This window comes from Mustela lutreola, chromosome 5 (assembly GCF_030435805.1).
Source record: "Mustela lutreola isolate mMusLut2 chromosome 5, mMusLut2.pri, whole genome shotgun sequence".
NCBI lineage: Eukaryota > Metazoa > Chordata > Mammalia > Carnivora > Mustelidae > Mustela > Mustela lutreola.
The window spans coordinates 164,148,712-164,167,263 of NC_081294.1; positions in this window are offsets into that span (position 1 = coordinate 164,148,712).

Sequence of the window (18,552 nt, forward strand, 5' to 3'; positions counted from 1 at the left end):
ATTCATTGTTTATGCACCACACCCAGTGCTCCATACAATGCATGCCCTCCATAATATCCACCACATGGCTCCCCCAACCTCCCACCCCCAGCCCCTTCAAGAACCTCAGGTTGATTTTCAAGGTCCATTGTTTCTCATGGTTCACCTCCCCTTCCAATTTCCCTCAACTCACTTCTCCTCTCCGTCTCCTCATGTCCTCCATGTTACTGGATATGCTCCACAAATAAGTGAAACCATATGATAATTGAGTCTCTCTTCTTGACTTCTTGCACTCAGCATAATCTCTTCCAGTTCCATCCATGCTGCTACAAAAGTTGGGTATTCATCCTTTCTGATGGAGGCATAATACTCCATAGTGTATATGGACCACATCTACCTTATCCATTTTTCCACTGAAGGGCATCTTGGTTCTTTCCACAGTTTGGCAACCGTGGCCCTTGCTGCTATAAACATTGGGTACAGATGGCCCTTCTTTTCACTACACCTGTATCTTTGGGGTAAATACCCAGTAGTCTAATGGCAGGGTCATAGGGAAGTTCAATTTTTAATTTCTTGAGGAATCTCCACACGGTACTCCAAAGGACTGCACCAACTTGCATTCCCACCAACAGTGGAAGAGGGTTTCCCTTTCTCCACATCCCCTCCAGCACATGTTGTTTCCTGTCTTGCTAATTTTGGCCATTCTAATTATTGTAAGGTGATATCTCGATGTGGTTTTAATTTGAATCTCCCTGATGGCTAGTGATGATGAACATTTTTTTTTTCATGGGTCTGATAGCCATTTGTATGTCTTCATTGGACATGGTTATCTGTTTTGTGTGTGTTGAGTTTGAGGAGATCTTTATAGATCCTGGATATCAACCTTTTCTCTGTACTGACATTTGCAAATATCTTCTCCCATTCTGTGGTTTGCCTCTTTGTTTTGTTGACTATTTCCTTTGCTGTGCAGAAGCTTTTGATTTTGATGAAGTCCCAAAAGCTCATTTTCACATTTGTTCCCTTTGTCTTTGGAGACATATCTTGAAAGAAGTTGCTGTGGCTGATATTGAAGAGGTTACTGTCTGTGTTCTCCTCTAGGATTCTGACGAATTTCTGTCTCACTTTGAGGTTTTTTTATCCATTCCGAGTTTTTTGTTTACAGTGTAAGAAATGGTTGAGTTTCCTTCTTCTAAATATAGCTGTCCAATATTTCCAGTGCCATTTATTGAAGAGACTGTCTTTTTTCCACTATATATTGTTCCCTGCTATGTCGAAGATTATTTGACCATAGAACTGGGGGTAAATATCTGAGCTCTCTACTCTGTTCCACTGGTCTATGTGTCTGTTTTGATGCCAGTACCATGATGTCTTGGTGATCACAGCTTTGTAGTAAACCTTGAAATCAGTAACGTGATGCACCCAGTTTTATTTTTTTTTCAAAAATTTTTTAGCAATTCAGGGTCTCTTCTAATTCCATACAAATTTTTGGATTATTTGCTCCAGCTCTTTGAAAAATATCAGTAGAATTTTGATCGGAATGGCATTAAAGATACAGATTTCTCTAGTCAGTATAAACATTTTAACAATGTTGATTCTTCCAATCCAAGAGCATGGAGTGGTCTTCCATCGTTTTGTGTGTTCTTCAATTTCTTTCATGAATGTTCTGTAGTGTACAAAACCTTTACCTCTTTGGTTAGGTTTATTCCCAGGTATCTTATGGTTCTTGGTGCTATAGTATATGGAATCGATTCTCTAATATCCCTTTCTGTATTTTTATTGTTAGTGTATAAGAAAGCCACTGCTTTCTGCACATTGACTTTGTATCCTGCCACGTTGCTGAATTGCTGTATGAGCTATAGTAGTTTGGGGGTGGAGTTTTGGGTTTTCCATATAAAGAATCATGTCATCTGTGAATAGAGAGAGTTTGACTTCTTCATTGCCAATTTGGATACATTTTATTTTTCTTTGTTGGCTGATTGCTGTTGCTAGGACTTTTAATACTATGTTGAACAAGAGTGGTGAGAGGGGGCATCCTTGTCGTGTTCCTGATCTCAACGGGAAGGCTGCAAGCTTTTTCCCATTGAGGATGATATTTGCTGTGCATCTTTCATAGATAGATTTGATGAAGTTCAGGAATGTTTCCACCATCCCTGTACTTTGAAGCGTTTTAATCAGGAACAGATGCTGGATTTGGTAAAATGCTTTATCTGCATCAATGGAGAGGACCATGTGGTTCTTCTATCTTCTCTTACTGATTTGTTCTATCACATTGATTGTTTTGCGAATGTTGAACCATCCTGGAAACCCAGGGATGAATCCCACCTGGTTATGGGGGATAAACTTTTTAATGTGTTGTTGGATCCTATTAGCCAGGATCTTGTTGAGGATCTTAGCATCCATACTCATCAGTGATATTGGTCTGAAATTCTTTTTGGTGTGGTCTTTGCCTTTGTTTGTGGATCAGGGTAATGCTGTGTTCATTAAACGTGTCTGGAAGTTTTCCTTCTGCTTTAATTTTTTGACAAAGCTTCAGAAGAGTAGGTATTATTTCTTCTTTGAAAGTTTGGTAGAGATGATGAACATTTTTTCATGTGTCTGATAGCCATTTGTATGTCTTGATTGGGGAAGTGTCTATTCATATCTTCTTCCCATTTTTTGATATGTTTCTCTGTATCGTGTGTGTTGAGTTTGAGGAGTTCATTATAGATACTGGATATCAACCTTTTGTCTGTACTGTCATTTGCAAACATCTTCTCCCATTCTGTGGGTTGCTGCTTTGTTTCCTTGACTGTTTCCTTTGCTGTGCAGAAGCTTTTGATTTTGATGAAGTCACAAAAGTTTATTTTCGCTTTTGTTTCCTTTGCCTTTGGAGACATATCTTGAAAGAAGTTGCTGTGGCTGATATGGAAGAGATTACTGCCTATGTTCTCCTCTAGGATTCTGATGGATTCCTGTCTCACATTGAGGTCTTTTATCCATTTTGAGTTTATCTTTGTGTACAATGTAAGAGAGTGCTCGAGTTTCATTCTTCTACATATAGCTGTCCAGTTTTCCCAGCACCATGTCTTGAAGAAACTGTATTTTTTCCACTGTATATTTTTTCCTGTTTTGTCAAAGATTAATTGACCATAGAGTTGAGGGTCCATATCTGGGCTCTCTACTCTGTTCCACTGGTCTATGTTTCTGTTTTTATTCCAGTACCATGGTGTCTTGGTGATCACAGCTTTGTAATAAAGCTTGAAATCAGGTAACGTGATGCCCCCAGCTTTATTTTTGTTTTTCAACATTTCCTTAGTGATTCAGGGTCTCTTCTGATTCCATACAAATTTTAGGATTATTTGCTCCAGCTCTTTGGAGAATACTGGTGGAATTTTTATCAGAATGGCATTAAAAGTATAGATTGCTCTAGGCAGTATAGACATTTTAACAATGTTTATTTTTCCAATCCAAGAGCATGGAATGGTCTTCCATCTTTTTGTGTCTTCTTCAATTTCTTTCATGAGTGTTCTGTAGTTCCTCGAGTAAAACCACATTGAGATATCACCTTACACCAGTTAGAATGGCCAAAATTAACAAAACAGGAAAAAAAAAAAAACATGTGTTGGGGAGGATGTGGAGAAAGGGGAACCCTCTTACACTGTTGGTGGGAATGCAAGTTGGTGCATCCTCTTTGGAGAACAGTGTGGAGATTCCTCAATAAATTAGAAATAGAACTTTTCTATGACCCTGCAATTGCACTCCTGGGTATTTACCCCAAAGATACAGATGTCGTGAAAAGAAGGGCCATTTGTACCCCAATGTTTATAGTAGCAATGGCCACTGTCGCCAAACTATGGAAAGAAACAAGATGCCCTTCAATGGAAAAATGGATAAGGTAGATGTGGTCCATATACACGATGGAGTATTATGCCTCCATCAGAACGGATGAATACCCAACTTTTGTAGCAACATGGTCGGGACTGGAAGAGATTATGCTGAGTGAAATAAGTCAAGCAGAGAGATTCAATTATCATATGGTTTCACTTATTTGTGGAGCATAACAAATATCATGGAGGACAAGGGGTGGTAGAGAGGAGAAGGGAGTTGGGGTAAATTGGAAGGGGAGGTGAATAATGAGAGACTACAGACTCTGAAAAACAATCTGAGGGGTTTGAAGTGGCAGGGGTGGGAAGTTGGGGTACCAGGTGGTGGGTATTATAAAGGGCACGTATTGCATGGAGCACTGGGTGTAGTGAAAAGTAATGAATACTGTTTTTCTGAAAATAATAAATTAATTTAAAAAAAGGTTAAAAAAAAAAGTAAGTTTGGTAGAATTGACCAGGCCTGGGCTCTTGTTTGTTGGGAGGTTTTTGATCACTGCTTCAGTCTTGATACTAGATATCACTCTACTCAGGTTGTCAATTTTTTTCCTGGTTCAATTTTGGGAGCTTATAGTTTTCCAGGAATGTATCCATTTCATCTCAGTTGCTTAACTTATTGGCATGTAAATGTTGTTAATAACCTCTGTTGATTGTTTTACTTCCTTGGTGTTAGTTGTGATCTCTCCCTTTTCATTCATAATTTTATTTGAGCTTTCTCTCTTTTCTATTCTCTCTTTTCTTCTTTTCTTTTGGATTAGCTTTGAGAGAATTTAGATTAGATTGGAACTCATTTAGATCATTGTGAACATCATCCCTGGTGGCTTTCGGTTCTGCCCAGATCAATGCTGTTTTGTTATCCATGGCTTTTTCCAACCTATCTATTGCCTGGATAATTGTTAGCCTGAATTCCCTTTCCAACATATTGTCTATGTCGATAGCCATTACCTCTGTTGCAGAAGGCCCATTCTCTGAATTTTTCTTCTGTTGGGCATTCCTCCTCCTAGGCATTTTGGTGAGAGATGGCTGAACAGATGTAGCTGGATGTATTGACCATGGTGCAGTCAAGGTGCACCCTGGAATGCTTCTGAGCAATCAAGAGTCCCCAAGCAAATGAATGAAAAAGGAGAGAGAAAAAAGAGAAAAGAGAGAGATAGACAGGAAAAAAAGTAAGACAAAAGAGATGTCTCAGCCCAAATGGGCCTCAGGTATGATTTATGAAGTATTCAAACAAAAACAGACAAACAAAAAGACCAATAAATTTTGGTGTGTATATATATAAGCAAAGCAAAACAAAACAACACAAAATGAACCTTGTCAAAAAGAACCCCAAGTATAAGATTTATATACTATGAGGACAAACACAAATACATAGAAACACTGGCAGAAGAAAAAGATGGGAGAGTGGTTAGAAATTCTCCGTGTGGGCGAGGAAATTTATTTTGATTCTTCCTGGATGATGTTCATATCTTTTTAAAGGACTCAACATTCCTAAGATAAATGGGGATTTAAAATTGGTTTACCTATAGGGGTAGCATTGATTGGGGAAATGGTGTTACCTTGAAGTTTAACTCTATATGAATATTAAAAAAAATAAAAATAAAAATAAACGAATAACCTAAACTAAACTAAAATAAAATTTACAAAGTTTCAAAAATATAAAAACAAAAGAAGGACACGTTTCTATGTTTGAAAAGTTCAGGTTCAAAGGTTATTATGGAATTTGATGTACTAGACATCTCACTTTGATGGTAAATAGGTTAACAATTTATCTATATAAAAACATTAAAAAAAAAAAAAAAGAATGAACCAGAATAGTGGGAACAAATTAAAAATAAAAGTTGTATCTATGAAGTAGTGGTGGTTTTTCTCTTTCCATCTTCCCCCCTCCCTGGTTGGCTTTCTGGGGGAGGGGCCTGCCACATGGGTTTTCAAGAACTGTTTCCTGTGTTAAGTCCTCTGGCCCCCCTCAAGGGGGTGGGCTCTGAGGAAACCAGTTTTTTCAGGCTTTTGTTCTATGGAAGTTTTTATGTTTGTTTGTTCATTCGTTTTATCTCCTCTTGACAGCATTTGATGGGTTTTGGAGGTTTAGAAGGGAGTAAACTGCACCCAGAACTCCCTGTCAGAGAGAAGCCTCAGTCTGTTCCCCTCTGGGTGCTCCAGAGCACATAAATTCCCCCTCGGCTGCTGAAAGAATATGTTCTCAATCCTGAACCCTGGGGACACAGGAACTCCTGCTTGTACCCAAAACCATGACAGTGGATGCTTTCTGGGAAGCTCCAGACTGCCAGAGAGGTTCCAAGCAGTGATTGCACACTGAAATTTTCCCACTGGCCTGCGCTGGGAGTGCCTAGACTTTCCAGGTCCAAGAGCACCGGGCTGGTGCCTGCATGTGCCTCTCTCAGGGGGAGGTGTGGGACAGGACTCAGGCTCCATTAGCATGGCACAGCACAGGCGTGGAGAGTGCAAAAAGGTTGTGGTTCTGCCTGATGGGTGGTGAGGCTCTCAGCCCCTCACAGGAGCTGCACCCCATGCACTCTCAGTCTCGCTCACAGCTGAGAGACTGAGACCAGTTTTCTTCACCACACTCTCAGGCTCAGTACCAGGGGTGGCTGTCCTGAATCCAGGGACTTAAGCCCCTATCCCTAACCGCCCCAATGCCCACAATTTCCCCCCAGGATCCTTTATTCTTTTTGAGTGCTTTCAAAAAAAATCCAAGTTAATGCTGGTCTACAGTCACAGGGCATTCTTGCATTGGGTATTACATTCCAATGGGTTGCTGTTGGTGGCTCCCTCCTCCTTTTGTTTATCTTATGATATCATTCTGATGTTCCAACTTTTCTTTACCTGTCCACAGGTGTCTTCTGCCCCCATAGAGATCCAGATGTGTATAATTCTAATTCTATTCTCAGGCTGATTTCATGGGTGATTGGAGTTCTTTGGTAGATAATCAGCTCACTTTAGGGTACATGTTGAAACGGCACCTCCTCCTACTTCCCCACCATCTTGTCTCACTGTTGGGTTACACATTTTTAATTTTGCAATCGTATTGTACTTCATTATCCTCTCTGAGCATTGTTTTTATAGCCAGCATTGTCCTGGGAAATAGAGTGCCCTGTTGAAAAGTGAGTCCAGGAGTGTTTCAACTACTAAAAGGGCAACTGATGCTTCAGTAGTAGCTGGCACTTCAAACTTTGCAATACCAGACAAGAAATACAGTCTTACAAAATCAGGGATCATAATAGCAAACACTTCCTTAGTACTATATATATATATATATATATATATATATATATATATATATATGTTTCAGGCACCACTCTAAACTATTTATAGTTATGCAAATTTAGTTAATTCAAACTACAACATTATGAGGTAGGTATTTTTAATTAAACCTTTTCTATATATGATGAGGGTGGGGCACAGAGAAAGAAATTCCTTTCCCAAGGTCATTCAGCTATGCAGTAGTAGTGCTAGCATCTGAATCCAAATAGCATGGTGACAGACTCATAACTACTAGCCTATTTATTTATAGAAAGGGAGCATAAAGAAAAGACAAACTCCAAAATCTCATTATAGCAAGTAATTTTAACTATTTTCTCCTCACATTAAGACTCTTTGATATTTAATGTTGTCAACGAGGTCTTTTTTCCTACTGTCTTTCTGGTAATGTCCAGTACTCAAATGGACAAAAGGAAGGAAAAAAAAAATAAAAACTTCCTCTTTTCCTTCCTTCTTTCCTTCCTTCCCATATTTATTTACTGAATCTTAACACTTACTAGTAAGTGACTTCAGAAAGGAAAATGAGCAGAAAGTAATATCCAGAAATAGATCACAATCTACAGGTGGCAACATATAAATAATAGGTCAAATTTGTAGAGTGCAAATATAAAGAAAATTGCCTTTTTCACAAAAAAGTGTCAAGATGACAATAAACACATATATATCAAAAAGTACTTTGAATGTAAGTGGATTATATGTTCCAATCAAAAGACAGACAGTGACAGAGTAGACTTAAAAACAAACAAACAAACAAAAACAACAAGATCCATCTATATGCTGCCTACAGAGACTCATCTCAGACCAAAAAGCACCAGGAGATTGAAAGTGAGGGGATGGAGAAATACTTGTCATGCAAATGGTTGTCAAAAAAAAGCAGGGATACCAATACCTATATTGGAAAAAGTAGATTTTTTTAAAGATTTTGTTTATTTATTTGACAGAGAGTAGTCACAAGAAGGCAGAGTTGCAGGCAGAGAGAGGAAGGGAGGCAGTCTCCCTCCTGAGCAGAGAGCCCAATGTGGGGATCGATCCCAGGACCCTGGTATCATAACCTGAGCCAAAGGCAGAGGCCTTAACCAACTGAGCCACCCAGGCACCCCTGGACAAAGTAGATTTTAAAACAAAGACTGTATTATGAGACAAAGACAGGCACTATAAGATATCAAAAAGTAACAATCCAACAAGAAGACATAAGAAGTATAGTACTAGAGGTCCTAGCCTCAGCAATCAGACAACAAAAGGAAATTAAAGGCATCCAAATCGGCAAAGAAGAAGTCAAATTATCACTCTTCGCAGATGATATGATACTATATGTGGAAAACCCAAAAGACTCCACTCCAAAATTGCTAGAACTTATACAGGAATTCAGTAAAGTGTCAGGATATAAAATCAATGCACAGAAATCAGTTGCATTTCTCTACACCAACAGCAAGACAGAAGAAAGGGAAATTAAGGAGTCAATCCCATTTACAATTGCACCCAAAACCATAAGATACCTAGGAATAAACCTAACCAAAGAGACACAGAATCTATACTCAGAAAACTATAAAGTACTCATGAAAGAAATTGAGGAAGACACAAAGAAATGGAAAAATGTTCCATGCTCCTGGATTGGAAGAATAAATATTGTGAAAATGTCTATGCTACCTAAAGCAATCTATACATTTAATGCAATTCCTATCAAAGTACCATCCATCTTTTTCAAAGAAATGGAACAAATAATTCTAAAATTTATATGGAACCAGAAAAGACCTTGAATAGCTAAAGGGATATTGAAAAAGAAAGCCAACGTTGGTGGCATCACAATCCCGGACTTCAAGCTCTATTACAAAGCTGTCATCATCAAGACAGCATGGTACTGGCACAAAAACAGACCCATAGATCAATGGAACAGAATAGAGAGCCCAGAAATAGACTCTCAACTCTATGGTCAACTAATCTTCGACAAAGCAGGAAAGAATGTCCAATGGAAAAAAGACAGCCTCTTCAATAAATGGTGCTGGGAAAATTGGACAGCCACATGCAGAAAAATGAAATTGGACCATTTCCTTACACCACACACAAAAATAGACTCAAAATGGATGAAGGACCTCAATGTGAGAAAGGAATCCATCAAAATCCTTGAGGAGAACACAGGCAGCAACCTCTTTGACCTCAGCCGCAGCAACATCTTCCTAGGAACAACGCCAAAGGCAAGGGAAGCAAGGGCAAAAATGAACTATTGGGATTTCATCAAGATCAAAAGCTTTTGCACAGCAAAGGAAACAGTTCACAAAATCAAAAGACAACTGACAGAATGGGAGAAGATATTTGCAAACGACATATCAGATAAAGGACTAGTGTCCAGAATCTATAAAGAACTTAGCAAACTCAACACCCAAAGAACAAATAATCCAATCAAGAAATGGGCAGAGGACATGAGCAGACATTTCTGCAAAGAAGACATCCAGGTGGCCAACAGACACATGAAAAAGTGCTCCATATCACTCGGCATCAGGGAAATACAAATCAAAACCACAATGCGATATCACCTCACACCAGTCAGAATGGCTAAAATCAACAAGTCAGGAAATGGCAGATGCTGGCGAGGATGTGGAGAAAGGGGAACCCTCCTACACTGTTGGTGGGAATGCAAGCTGGTGCAACCTCTCTGGAAAACAGCATGGAGGTTCCTCAAAATGTTGAAAATAGAACTGCCCTATGACCCAGCAATTGCACTATTGGGCATTTACCCTAAAGATACAAACGTAGTGATCCAAAGGGGCACGTGTACTCGAATGTTTATAGCAGCAATGTCCACAATAGCCAAACTATGGAAAGAACCTAGATGTCCATCAACAGATGAATGGATCAAGAAGATGTGGTATATATACACAATGGAATACTATGCAGCCATCAAAAGAAATGAAATCTTGCCATTTGCAACAACATGGATGGAACTAGAGTGTATCATGCTTAGCGAAATAAGTCAGGCGGAGAAAGACAACTATCACATGATCTCCCTGATATGAGGAAGTGGTTTTGCAACATGGGGGCTTAAGTGGGTACGAGAAGAATAAATGAAAGAAGATGGGATTGGGAGGGAGACAAACCATAAGTGACTCTTAATCTCACAAAACAAACTGAGGGTTGTTGGGGGGAGGGGTTTTGGGAGAAGGGGGTGGTATTATGGACATTGGGGAGGGTATGTGTTTTTGGTGAGTGCTGTGAAGTGTGTAAACCTGGTGATTCACAGACCTGTACCCCTGGGGATAAAAATATATGTTTATAAAAAATAAAAAATTATATTAAAATTTCAAAAAAAAAAAAGAAGACATAAGAAGTATAAATATTTTTGCATCCAACATTGGAACACCAAATACTTTAAAACAGTTAATGACAAACATAAAGGAACTACCTGAAATAATAAGGGAATTTAACACTGTACTTATATCAGTGAATAGATCATCTAGACCATAAATCAATAAGGAAAGGGTAGCAATGACACATTGGACCAGATAGTTTTAATAGATATACTCAGAACTTTCCATCCTAAAACAGTGGAGTACACATTCTTTCAAGGGCACATAGAACATTTTCCGGAAGAGATGACATACTAGGCCACTGTTCAAGTGTCAACATATTCCAAATGATCACGCACCTTTTCTGGTTATGAGGCCATGGAACTAAAAAATTCCAAAGATAGAGATGTGGTGAAAAGAAGGGCCACCTGTACCCTAATGTTCATAACATCAATGACCACATTTGCAAAACTGTGGAGAGAACTAAGATGCCCTTAAAAGGACAAATGGATAAAGAAGATATGATCCATATATACAATGGAATATGATGCCTCCTTCAGAAAGGGTGAATACCCAACTTTTGTATCAATATGGACGGGACATGAACAGATTATGCTGAGTAAAATAAGTCAAGGAGAGAGAGTCAATTATCATATGGTTTCACTTACTTCTCGATCATAAGGAAGAACATGGAAGACAGTGGGAGATGGAGAAAAGAAGTGATTTGGGGCAAATCAGTGGGGGATACAAATAATGAGAGACTGTGGACTCTGAGAAACAAACTGAGGGTTTTAGAAGGGAGGACTGGCTGGTGGTGTGAGCCTGGTGGTATTACAGAGGGCACATATCGCATGGGCCCTGGGTGTGGTGCATAAATATTGAATTTTGGAACAGTGAAAAAATATATAATTTAAAAAAGAAAAAAAATAAAAAATAAACTCCTTGAAAAAGTCTGGAAAAAGTATAAATGCATAGAGATTAAATAACATGCTCCTCAATAATGAATAAGCCAACGAAGAAATTTAAAAAAAAAGAAGTTAAAAAGGACAAGGAAGCAAATGAAAATGAAAACACAGCAGCCCAAAATCTTTGGGATACAACAAAAGTGATCCTAAGATGGAGGTTCATAACAATGCAGTCCTACCTCAAGAAAGAAGGAAAATCTCAAATAAACAACCTAACCTTACAACTAAAGGAGCTAGAAAAGAACAACAACAAACAAAATTCAAACCCAGAAAAAGGAAGGAAATTATTAGATAAATTAGAATAGATTCGACTAGAATTAAATGACAAAGAAAGTAAACAAAAACAAAAACAAAAACAAAACATAATAGATCAGATCAATGAAACCAGGAGATGCTTCTTAGGAAAGGTTAACAACAATGGATAAACCACTAGCCAGACTTATTAAGAGAAAAAAAAAAAGTTGGTGGGGGGAGAGAAAGTGACAGAGACATAGAGACAGAGGACTCATATAATATTATTAGGAAATGGTGATGGGTATTAATTAGGGCATGTATTGCATGGAGTACTGGGTGTGGTGCCTAAGCAATGAATCTTGGAACACTGAAAAAATAAAATTAAATTTAAAAAAGAATACTAGGGTAAATAGTAGTGAACATCACAGAAATACAATTTTAAGAGTTTATGAAAACCTACAAGCTAAAAAGCCAGACAACCTAGAAGAAATGGATAAATTCTTAAGCACATTATCCTGAAAAAAACTAAAGCAGGAAGAAGTAGAAAACTTGAATAGACCAATAACAATAAAAGAAATTAAATCAGTATTCAAAAATGCCCAATACAAAAGTCCAGGAGCAGAAAGATTCATAGGTGAATTCTAACAAACATATAAAGAACAGTTAATATCTATTTCTCTCGAAATGTTCCAAAAAGTAGCAAAGGAAGAAAATTTTCCAAACTCATTTTAGAAAGTCAACATTACCCTGATACCAAAACCAGATAAAGATACCACTAAAAGGAGAACTCTATGCCAATATCCCTGATGAGCATATATGGGAAAATCCTCAAAAAAATACTAGCAAACCAAATCCAACCATACATTTAAAAAAAAAAAAATCCACCACAATCAAATGGAATTTATTCCCGAGTGGCAAACATGGTTTAATATTCACAAATCATTTGATGTGTTACATCACATTAGTAAGAGACAGGATAAGAACAGCATCATTATTTCAATAGACTCTAAAAAAAATATTTGACAAAGCACAACATCCTTTCATAATGAAAATCCTCAACAAAGTAGGTTAAGAGGGAATATACCTCAACATAATAAAGGCCATTTATGAAAAATCCTTCATGGGGAAAAACTGAGAGCTTTTCCCATAAGGTAAGGAGTAAGACAAGGATTCACCACTTTTCTTCAATGTCGTCCTGGAAGTCGTACCTAGCCACAGCAATCACACAAAAAAATCAATAAAAGTAATCTAAAAGAAAAAGTCAGACTTTCACTATTTATAGATGACATGATACCCTACCTAGAAAACCTGAAGGACTCCACCAAAAGCTGCTAGATCCAATAATTGAATACAGTAAAGATGTAAGATACAAAATCCATGTACAGAAATATGCTCCATTTGTATACACACCAATAATGAAGCAGCAGAAAGAGAAATTAAGAAAATATTTACAGTTGCACCAAAAACAGTAAGATACTTAACCAAGGATGTGAGTATACCCTGAAAACTGTAAAACACTAATGAAAGAAACTAAAGACCACATAAAGAAATGTAAAAATATCCTATGCTCATGCATTGCAAGAAGAAATATTATTAAAATATTTTATACTACTCAAAGCAATCTACATATTTAATGCAATCCCTATCAAAATGCCAGCAACAGAGACAAGATGGCGGGGAATTAGAAGAAGGTTCCCTTTCAACCTGTATCCTAAAGTGAGCTGATTACCTTCCAAAGAACTCCAATCACCCACAAAATCAGCCTGAGATCAGAATTATACACGTCTGGATCTCTACAGGAGCAGAAGACGCCAGTGGGCAGGTAAAGCAGAGTGGGAACATAAGTCAGACTGATATCCGAAGATAAACAAAAGGGGGAGGGATCCACCAGAGGCGACCCAATGGAAAGTAATAACCCAATACAAGAGTGCCCTGTATCTGGGGACCAGCATTAACTTGGAGTCTGGTAGAAAACACTCAAAAATAGCAAAGGATCATAGAGGGGGAATTGTGGGAATTGGGGCATTAGGGACAGGGGCTTAAGTCACAGACCCTGAACAGCCACCCCTGGCGCAGAGCCAGAGAGAGTGCTGCAGAGAAACCAGGTCTTGGTCCCTGAGCCACAAGTGCTCCTGAGAGCGCATGGGGCCCAGCTCCCATGAGGGCCTGGGAGCCTCACCTGCCAGCAGAAGCACAGCCTTTTTGCAGTCCCCATGTGAGTGCTACACCATGCTATCAGAGTCTGAGTCAGGCCTCGTGCCCTCCCCTGAGAGAGGTGTGCACAGGCACCAGCCCAGTGCTCTCGGACCCAGAAAGACCAGGCACTCCTAGCCCAGGCCAGCGGGAAAATCTCAGTGTGCAAATGCTGCTTGGAACCTCTCTGGTAGTCTGGAGCTGTCCAGACAGCCACCGCTGCTGTGGTTTTGGGTACAAGCAAAAAATCCTGCATCCCCAGGAACGTCAACTGGGAACCTGCTCTGCCAGCAGCCAAGGGGGAATTTATGTGGGTTCTGCAGCCAGACTGAGGCTTCTCTCAGAGAGGGAGGTCAGGGTGCAGTTTGCTTTCCTCTAAACCTACAAAAACCATCTAAAGTGGTCAAGGCGACAGAGAAAAACAAAAGTGAACAAATATAAAAACCTACAGAGAACAAAAACCTGAAAAAAGTTTCCTCATACCCCATCCCCTTGAGGGGAGCAGGAGGACTTAGCTCAGAGAACATCAATGACTGAAAACCCACGTGGCAGACCCCTCCCCCAGAAAACCAACCGGGAAAGTAAAAAAAAAAAAAAAAAAGATGACAAGAGAACAACTACCACTACTTCATAGGACAACTTTTATTTTTAATTTGTTCCCACTATTCTGGCTCATTTTTTTTTAAATATAGATAATTTTTTAACATATTTACCATAAAATGAGATGTCCAGTACATCAAATTCCATAATAACCTTCTAACCTGTTTTTTGATACATACACTTGTGTTATTCTTTTGCATTTCTATTTTTTAAGTTTCTTTTTTTTAAATTTTAGTTTAGTTTAGTCTAGTATATTCCTTTTTGTTTTTATTTTCTAATATTCATATAGAGTTAAACTTCAAGGTAATCCCTTTTCCCCAATCAATGCTACCCCTATAGGTAAACCAATTTTTATCCCCCCTTTATTTTAGGAAAGTTGAGTCCTTTAACAAAGATATAAAGATACATCCAGGAAGAATCAAAACAACCTTCCTCACCCACACTGAGAATTTATAACCACTCTCCCATATTTTTCTTCCATCACTGCTTCTGTGTTTTTGTGTTTGTCCTGATAGCATATAAATCTTACACTTGGGTTTATTTTTGATGAGGCTCTTCCTTTATTTGCTTATATATGTATATATTATTTTTCTCTTGTCATATACATTTATCAGTCTTTTTGTTTGTCTGTTTTTGTTTGTATACCTCATAAATCTTACCTTGGGGCTCATTTGGGCTGAACATTCTCTTTTATCTTACCTTTTTCCCCTGTCTTTCTCTCTCTCTATCTCTTCTTTCTTTTCCTTTTATTTTTTTTTTCTCTCGTTTGGGTGGGGAATCCTGATTGCTAAGAAGCATTCCAGAGTACACTTTGACTGCACCATGGTCGATACATCCAGCTACATCTGTTCAGCCATCTCTCACCAAAATGACTAGGAGTAGGAATTCCCAACAGAAGAAAAATACAGAAGATGGGCATTCTGCAACAGAGCTAATGGCTATCAACACAGACAATATAACAGAAAGAGAATTCAGGCTAACAATTATCCAGGCAACAGCTAGGTTGGAGAAAGCCATGGATGACCAAACAGAATAGATTAGGGCTGAACTGAAGGTGACCAGAGATGATGTTTACAATGTTAGGGAAAAGTTGAAAACTACCAGGGCTGAGGTTCACAATGCCCTCAATGAGTTCCAATCTAATCTAAATTCTCTCAAAGCTAGGGTACCTGAGACAGAAGATAGAATTAGTGATCTGGAGGGCAAACAGATAGAAAGAAAGGAGGAAGCCTGGAACAAACAGCTTAGAGCCCATGAAAACAAAATCGGGAAAATAAATGATACCATTAAAAGTTCCAATGTCAGAATTATTGGAATCACTGAAGGGGAGGAGAAAGAAAGAAGTCTAGAAGATAAAGTGGAACAAGTTATTCATGAAAATTTTCCCAATCTCGCGAATGGAACCAGCATTCATGTACTAGAGGCCAATGGTTTCCCCACAAGATTACAGATTCTCGAAAGTCCTCGAGACACCTAATAGTAAGAATGAAGAATTATAATTGTAGGCAGAACCTCTTGAAAACAGCTAGGACAAAGAAGCTTCTTATGTACAGAGGAAAGCCCATCAGAATAATGTCAGACCTGTCCACAGAGACCTGGCAAGCCAGAAAGGACTGGCAAGATATATTCAGGGCACTGAATGAGAAGAACATGCAGCCAAGAATACTTTATCCATCAAGACTGACATTCAAAATGGATGGAGAGATAAAGAGTTTCCAAGACCAGCAAGGCCTAAAAGACTGTGCAACCACCAAGCCGATACTGCAGGAAATATTAATGGGGGGAGGGTCTATAAAAGAGGGACAAGCCTAAGAATAGTATTGAACAGAAATAAAGAGACAATCTACAGAAAGAAACACTTCAAAGACTTCAACTGGAAGCTAAAGACCACCTTACCTAAGAATGCTTGGATTAGCCAGGAGATCAAAGAAGACCTGAAACAATTAATAGAAACAAATGAGAATGAAGGCACTTCATTCCAAAACCTATGGGATACAGCAAAGGCAGTCCTAAGGGGGAAATACATAGCCTTCCAAGCCTCCCTCAAAAATATTGAAAAATCTAGAACACAACAGCTGTCTCTACACCTTAAAGAACTGGATAATCAAGAACAAATCAAACCAACTGCAATCAATAAAAATGTATCTATCAATAATCACTCTCTCTCATAGGAGGCAAGATGGCAGGGAAGTAGGAGGAGAAACCCTTTCAACCTGTACCCTAAAGTGAGCTGATTACCTTCCAAAGAACTCAATTCACTCACTAAATCAGCCTGAGATCAGAATTATACACGTCTGGATCCCTACCAGAGCAGAAGACACCTGTGAGCAGGTAAAGCAGAGTGGGAAAGTCAGACTGATATTGGAAGATAAACAAAAGGGGGAGGGAGCCACCAGAGGTGACCTGTTGGAAAGTAATATCCCAATGCGAGAGTGTCCTGTGTCTGACCAGCATTAACTCAGGAGATGGTAGAAAGCACTCAAAAAGAGCAAAGGATCACAGTGGGGGGGGGGGATGTGGGAATCGGGGTGTTAGGGTCGGGGCTTAAGTCCCCAGACCCAGGACAGCCACCCCTGGTGCAGAGCCAGAGAGTGAGGCAGAGAAACAAGGTCTTGTTCCCTGAACCACCAGTGCGCATGAGAGTGTGTGGCCCCAGGCTCCTGTGAGGGGCTAGGAGCCTTGCCAGCCAACAGAAGCACAGCCTTTTTGCAGTCCCCATGCGGGTGCCCTGCTTTGTCATCAGAGTCTGAGTCCTGCCCTGAGCCCTCCCCTGAGAGAGGTGGACACAAACACCAGCCAGGTGCACTGGAACCAAAAAGACCAGGCACTCCCAGCCTGGACCAGCGGGAAAATCTCAGTGTGCGATCACTGCTTGGAACCTCTCTGGCAGTCTGGAGCTGCCCAGACAGCCACTTCTGCCATGGTTTTGTGTACAAGCAAAAAATCCTGCGTCCCCAGGGACCACAACTGGAACCTGCTCTGCCAGCAGCCAAGGGGGGATTTATTTGGGCTCTGCAGCCAGACTGAGGCTTCTCTCTGAGTGGGAGGTCAGGGTGCAGTTTGCTTTCCTCTAAACCTACAAAAACTATCAAAAGCGGTCAAGGCGAGAGAGTAAAACAAAAGTGAACAAATATAAAAACCTCCAGAGAACAAAAGCCTGAAAAAAACAGTTTCATCAGAGCCCACCCCCTTGATGGGTGGGAGGACTTAACTGAGAGAACATCATTGACTGAAAACCCACGTGGCAGGCCCCTCCCCCAGAAAACCAACCAGGAAAGGGAAAAAAAAAAAAAGACAATAAGAGAACAACCACCACTACTTCATAGGACAATTTTTATTATTAATTAGCTCCCACTATTCTGGCTCATTTTTTTATATAGTTAGTTTTTTATTATTATATAGATCATTTTTAACCTATTTACCATCAAAGTGTGATGTCTAGTACATCAAATTCATAATAATCTTCTAACTTGAACTTTTTGATACATACACCTCTGCTTTCCTTTTGCATTTCTATTTTTTAAATTTCTTTTTTTTAATTTTAGTTTAGATTAGTATAGTTTATTCATTTTTTAATTTTTATTTTCTAATATTCATATAGAGTTAAACTTCAAGGTAATCCCCTTTCTCCAATCACTGCCACCCTATAGGTAAACCAATTCCTAAACCCCTCTAATATTAGAAAAGTTGAGTCCTTAAAAAAAGATATCAAGATACATCCAGGAAGAATGAAAACAACCTTCCTCACCCACACTGAGAGTTTACAACAACTCTCCTATCTTTTTCTTCCACCATTATTTCTGTGTTTTCATTTTTGGCCTGATAGTATATAAATTTTACACTCGGGTTTTTTTGGATGAGGTTCTTCTTTATTTGCATATATATATGCAAATATATCCCAAATATATATATTCAAATATATATATATATATATGCAAATATATCCCAAATATATATATATATATATATATATATATATATATATATTCGCTTGTCATATACTTTTAAATTATTTTTTATTTTTATTTCTTTTATTTATTTTTAATTTTTTATTTAATTATTTTTAATTTTTTTAATTTATTTATTTTCAGAAAAACAGTATTCATTATTTTTTCACCACACCCAGTGCTCCATGCAATCCGTGCCCTCTATAATACCCAC